This window comes from Bubalus bubalis, chromosome X (genome assembly GCF_019923935.1).
Source record: "Bubalus bubalis isolate 160015118507 breed Murrah chromosome X, NDDB_SH_1, whole genome shotgun sequence".
NCBI lineage: Eukaryota > Metazoa > Chordata > Mammalia > Artiodactyla > Bovidae > Bubalus > Bubalus bubalis.
Genome location: NC_059181.1, coordinates 30442005 through 30449183, shown reverse-complemented (window position 1 = coordinate 30449183; position 7179 = coordinate 30442005).

Genomic DNA, 7179 nt, shown 5'->3' with positions numbered 1-7179 from the left:
AGTGTATGAATATATCTCAGTCCGATGATCTTTCTGCTGCTGATGGAGACCTGGTTGTTTTCAGTGTTTCTCTCTGAAGAATGAGACTGCCATAAGAATTCTTTCTACATCGCCTAGTGCATGTGCAAGAGGTTCTCTAGGGCGTATACATAGAGATGAAATTACTAGATCATAGATATGGGCATGTTAAAATTTTCTTTTCCAAAATTGAGCTTCTACCAGCAGCAGATGAAAGTATACATTGTTTTACATCTTTTGGTCAAGCCTTGTTTATTATCTGATGTTTTGATTTCTCCACTCTGTTATATGGAAAATGGTATCTTATGACTTTAATTTCTATTTTCCCGAATATTTGCAAGACTCAGCATCTTTTCATATGTTCTGGCCATTTTAATTTCCTTTTTGGTGAAATGCATTGTCTTAACTATTATAGCCATTAACTACAACTTGGTATCTCATAGGGCAAGTCTGCCCACTTTATTTTTCTTCTTTTGATTATTGTTGGTTCAGTTCTCTTCTGTATAATTTTAGAATCAGCTTGTCAAATTCCACACTAACCCTGTTGAGTTTGTGATTAAAATAGCATTGGTTGTATAGATCCAGCTGGGAAGAAAGGACATCTTTACAATACTGAGTCTTCCAAATCAGGATGATGCTCTATTTCTCCACTTATTTAAGTTTTCTTTGGTGTGTTTAAGTGGTGCTAGTGGTAGGTGGCTCAGATGGTAAAGAATCCACCTGTGAGACACCTGGGTTCAATCCCTGGGTCAGAAAGATCCCCTGGAGGAGGGCAAGGCAACCGACTCCAGAATTCTTGCCTGGAGAATCCCTATGGACAGAGGAGCCTGGTGGGATATAGTCCATGGGGTGGCAAAGAGTCGGACTCGACTGAGCGACTAAGCATGGCACAATGGTAAAGAAACCCCCTGCCGATGCAGGAGATGTGGGTTCAATCCCTGAGTTGGGAAGATCCCCTAGATTAGGGCATGGCAACCCATTCCAGTATTCTTGCCTGGAGAATTCCATGAACAGAGGAGCCTGGTGCGTTACAAAGAGTCAGACAAAGCTGAGTAACTGAGCACACACACATGCACGCACATACAGTATTATAATTTTCCCATAAAGGACTTACTCAGCTTTTGCTGAATTGTTTCCTAGAAACATTTATCTCTGCTGCTAATTTAAGTAGCACTTTAAAAAAAATATGCCTTGTAATTAATTTTTTCTGAGATATAGAAGATCTGTTGATTTTTTTTTTGAGTTTGTATTCAGCAATCTTGCCAATCCACCTTATGAATTCTAGTAATTTGTCTGTAAGTTAAATTCTTTACCGGCTGGTAGATCAGCTGGTAAAGAATCTGCCTGCAGGAGATCCCTGTTTGATTCCTGGTTTGGGAGATCCCCTAGAGAAATGATAGGCTACCCACTCCAGTATTCTTGGGCTTCCCTGGTGGTTCAGATGGTGAAGAATCTGCCTGAAATGCAGGAGACCTGGGTTCAATCCCTGAGTTGTGAAGATTCCCACTTCAATATTCTTGCCCGGAGAATCCCCATGGACAGAGGAGCCTGGCGGGCCATAGCACATGGGGTCACAAAGAGTTGGACACAACTGAGTGACTAAGCACAGCACATCTGTAAGTTCTCTTGATTTTTCTGCATAGGAAATTGTAATCACCTGCCCAGAAACGTGTTTTTCCTTATCAGTTTGAAGACTTTTTTGTTTTTAGTCTTATGATACTGGCCAGAACCTCCAAAACAATGCTAACTGGAAGCTGCGTTAGTGAGCTAAGTTACAAGCAACCTGAGAATCTCAGTGCCATACAAAAAAAGTTTATTTTTGATTCGTATTTTTTGCCCCTGTTAGGGTGGCTGTAGCCTCCAGGCCATTTTCATTTTAGAACCAAGAGTGAGGGGCATCCCCTATCTGGGGCATTGCTAAAAAGCTCAATATGGTGGAATCTCACTGTGGTTCTTAAACCTTCAAAAGTGGAGCGTATCATTTTCAGTCAGTTTCATTAGCCAAAGCAAGGTTATTGGCTGAGGTGGACACCAATATAGTAGGGATGTTTAATTCTAAACAGGGAGTGTCAGCAAGCATTTTGAGCAGTAATAAATCTACCACAGAAAGAGTACCCCCTATATTTTACTAATAGGAGTGCAGCATCAAAAATGTTTGAAGACCACTGGGTTAGAAGAGCAAGTCCAACTTTCTCTTTGAATTATTATGGCTGTCTCCTTCTATCAGCTCCACCTTCTCCTAGCTGGACGTACCTCTTTTTTGCAGTCAAATGTGACTTTGTTTCCTTATCAGTGATTGCTCATATTTCTCCATATTTACACTTTTGCTCCATTGGTAATACACATACCCCTGTTCACAGTAACTCAGTCATGTCCGATTATTTGCAATCCCATGGATTGTAGCCCACCAGGCTCTCTGTCAATGGAATTCTCCAGGCAAAAATACTGGATTGGGTAGCCATTCCCTTCTCCAGGGCATCTTCCCAATCTAGGGATTAAACTCCAGTTTCCTGCATTGCAGGCAGATTCTGTACCGTTTGAGCAACCAGGTGGCACTAGTGGTTAAAAAAAAAAAACAAAAAAAAACACCTGCCAATGCAAGGAGACATAAGAGAAGTTGGTTCGATCCCTGGGTGGGGAAGATCCCCTGGAGGTTGCACAGCAACCCACTCCAGTATTCTTGCCTGGAGAATCCCATGGACAGAGGAGCCTGGTAGGCTACAATCCATAGGGTTGCAAAGAATCAGACACGACTGAGCAACTGAGTACACCCACACATTCTGTTTCAGGTAGAGTCCCTCTCTTTTTTCAAGGTTGCTAAGTCACTTCAGTCATGTCCAACTCTGTGCAATCCCATAGACGGCAGCCCACCAGGCTCCCCCGTCCCTGGGATTCTCCAGGCAAGAATACTGGAGTGGGTTGCCGTTTCCTTCTCCAATGCAGGCAAGTAAAAAGTGAAAGTGAAGTCGCTCAGTCGTGTCCGACTCTTAGCGACCCCATGAACTACAGCCTACCAAGCTCCTCCGTCCATGGGATTTTCCAGGCAAGAGTACTGGAGTTGGGTGCCATTGCCTTCTCCTATTTCAAGGTTAGGTACAGAAACAACTCCTCCATGAACTCTTCATTGAATAAGACCAGTTTTCCTTACCAGAATCTCTAGTGTGTGGCCTCCATATTACAGGAGAAGGCAATGGCACCCCACTCCAGTACTCTTGCCTGGAAAATCCCATGGACAGAGGAGCCTGGTAGGCTGCAGTCCATGGGGTCGCTAGGAGTCAGACATGACTGAGCGACTTCACTTTCACTTCTCACTTTCCTGCATTGGAGAAGGAAATGGCAACCCACTCCAGTGTTCTTGCCTGGAGAATCCCAGGGACGGGGGAGCCTGGTGGGCTGCCGTCTATGGGGTCTCACAGAGTCGGACACAACTGAAGCGACTTAGCAGCAGCAGCTCCATATTACCAAGCCATTGATTAACTATATATTGCATTCTAGTGTTCTGGAGCATTGTTGTTGTTCAGAGCATTGTGTCTTTGTACCTCTTTAACTGTCAGAATTAAATGAGAAGATATGTGGAAACCTCCTATATGTAGTACCTAAAAACATATATTTGCTTCATTATTTAAGAATATTCTCATGTTCTATATAGAAAACAAGAGAAATTGAGATAATAGGTGAAATAGAGAAGCAGTACATTGCTAATAGGTGGAGATGTATTAGACATGATAAGGTAAGTACAGCATGTATGTTGAACAGTGAGAAAAAGGACCAAGTCAGACCAAATATTCAGACGAATTATAGATTTCTTAAATCAGCCACCCATTAGTGACACCAATTCCAGCCTCTCATATCCTCTGAGACACACAGACACAGTGTGTAGTAGTACAGTGGCTATTCAGTAGATTATCAGTGTATTATAGCAGTGGCCAGGCATACTTGTCCCTTCATCACATTGATAAAGGAAGAAGATATTGTCTCCAGGTAAGTTCCATTTGCTGAGTCTCCTTATTCATTCTTGACTATGATCTTTGTAACAACATCAGTAGGTGTTGTGACCAAAAGATACAGGACACATAAACTCTATAAAACCTATGATTCAGCTATTGTGGTCCTTCCATATCATTTGCTCCCCATTCCAAATGTGTTAACCCAGTCGATTGATAGCTTACAGTGAACAATGTCAGATTTGTGATCTTCGAAGATGAAGATTTAGCCTTGGGGCCAGGGACCAGGCTTGATCACTCAAGAGCTTTTGTGTAGCAGAGTTTTAATAAAGTATAAAAAGGAACAGAGAAAGCTTCTGACATAGACATCAGAAGGAGGATGGGGAGTGCCCCCCTTGCTAGTCTTAGCAAGGGAGCTATATACTTTTTTAATTGGTTATTACAATAAATCAAAAAAAATGTCTCAAGGTTGTAAAGATCTTACTAGATCCACTCCCACAATTTACATTTTAAGATGACAGGGTTAGTCAGAAGGTTCTCAAGAAGGAGAAACATGTCCTCAAGCAGGATACATGGTTGTCATTGGTACAGAGTTTAAGGGAAAATATATCCTTGAGTAAGATGAGTTGTTTTGTTGTGTAATCATCAGCTCTGGGCTTAAAGAAAAAAATGTTTGTCCTTTTCTCCTCCTTGGGAACCCCAGATCCCTCTCTCCTCCTTGGGGACTGCATACCCCTTTCTCCTCCTTGGGGGCCCTGGACTTCTTATCAACCTACCTAGGAATTGACTCTCTCACTATCTCCTTCTGTTTCCTTCTCACTGTACATTTTGAGTCAATTCAAATCCTGTAATTTGTACACTATAATTTGATCTGTGAGCTTTTCTGTTTCTTTGTCTTCTTGGATGGCTTTTCTGATAGTGTATGTGGAGTCTCCCAATTCATCAAGATAATTTCCTACCATGACAGTCCTATCACATGGTAGATATTCAATCAATTTTAATAATCTTCATTTTTCCCCACTAAGCTCTTTGAAGGCAGCAACAATTTTTCTACTTTTCTTACATCCTCTCTAGCAACCAGAGTTGGACATATGATAAACATTTGACAAATATTTATTGATGGACTATTTTCCCAGTAGGCCTACTACTATCAAGTAGGCAAGGTGTGACAACGCTGATGTTACTAATTATCCTGAAACATATCATTTTATAGGTATACTTTCAGGTCTTAGTGTATATAATTTTGAGACAGTAGTGTTTTCCTTCATGTACAGTATTCCAAACAATTATCAATTGGGGTGTGTGTGCATGAGCATGCATTTGTATGTTGGTTGAGTTGTGGAAGGTGGGAGAGGCGGAGGAGGGCACTAACACTTATTCAGTTACTCTGTGATGTGGCTGCCTGGCTTTATGCTAGAGTTATTTAAATACATGACATTGTTTAGTCTATTAAAACAGTGGTTCTCAAACTCTAGCCTGCCTAGTACCCCTCTGTAAGGCTTGTTAAAGTACAAACATCTGGTCCCCACCCTCAAAGTTTTTGATTCAGCAGGTCTCAGATGGGGCCTGAGAAATGGCATCTCAAGTGCCTAGGTGGTGCTGCAGCTGCTCCTGTGTGACCACACTTTGAAAGTTCCTTTATTCTAACAACTCTGTGAGCTAGGTATTAGTCTACAGATGAGAAAATCCACTTACACAAGTAATATATATTTCTCAAATTCACACAGATAGCCACTTGGGAAGTCGGACTTCGAACCCAGGTCTTTCTGGCTCAAAATGCTGCATAGAGATAGAGAGAGGATTATATGATTGTTTTCCTTGAGTTTCAGGGAAAAAGAAACCTGTGGGGTCTTATAGAGATATATGTGTCATCTGCAAGCTCACGGCAAGGCTTCTGATGAAGTATTGTCTCAAACATTTGTTGAATCTAACTCAAGTGCTCTGAAGTCACTACCATTATCTCCTCTATCCTCTAAATACCTTTGATGGTCATGTGCTCAAAGCCAAATCCTTCATCTTCAGCTTTGTCTTGCCTTTCCACAGTGCCATTATGTCAAATGCTTCCCGCTATGTTTTCCATCTGTCCTCATATATCCACACCCTGTTTTCCCACAAAGTTAGTTCAGTGGGGATTCCACACAGTTGAGTTCAGCAGAAAAATCATATACACAAGTCTATTTTAAATCATAATTTTGTCATCCTCATCATGGGTTTTTCAGTCCCTTTCTGAAGTTCTACCTGATGGCCCTGATACAGAATATCATTATTAAGAACACAGATGTTGATTTATATTTGTGCAAACCTTTCTAGTTTTGAAACTGCTCAAAGATCTATATCCTTCTTATCCAATCTTCTCAAAAATTGTTTGAAAATATTATTACTAACCTTAATTTACAGATAAAACTGTAAAGTTTCAGGTAGGAGAAGAAACTTGGCTGAGGTTTCTAGACACACTCTAGGCACTCGTACATATTTTCTCAAAGAGTAAAAATAAAGCAGCTAATAAGAAAAATGGACCTCAAATCTTTAGCAGTGGTTCCCTTTTATACATTTTTAAACTTAAAATCCTTCTACAGAGAAGTATCTCATCAAATCCACTTTTTTTTCTTTCTTCTTTATTACCTAGATTAAAACTAAAATGCGACCTTGGAATGAAAGTGTTTTCTTTTTTTTATTATAAAGGACATTGTTGGAACAATTTATTTGTTTGGAATATAGGCTGTTGATTAAGTGAAAATATTGCATCAGTGTTAAATGTCCTTAACTTGATAACTGTGTCATCTTGGTCTTTGGACATACACCCTGAAATATTAAGGGATTAAGAAGCATAAAGATATAGTCTGTTCTCAGATGGTTCAGAAAAAATGAAAGAATAACACAGCACATATGGCAAAATGTTAAAAATGGTCAAATCAAGGTTAAAAGCATCTGGAAGTTCTTTGTACTATTCTCAATGATTTCTCTGGTTGAAACTTTCTCCAAACTAAGAAGTTAAGTAACAATAAGAAGAAAGACCACCAAGATTTAAAGCCTGTCCAAGGACATTTTGTATTTAGCACCATGCCCCATCAGGTTCCTAACTAAGTCCTCTCACCACCCAGATGCTCCTGTCCTCCCTGAGGTTCCTCCATGGTGCTCCCTGCCTTGGAGCTGGAGATGTTCCGCCTCACCTTGTAAGAGGGTGACCAACTGTTCTGCTTGGCCTTGTTCTCTCCCA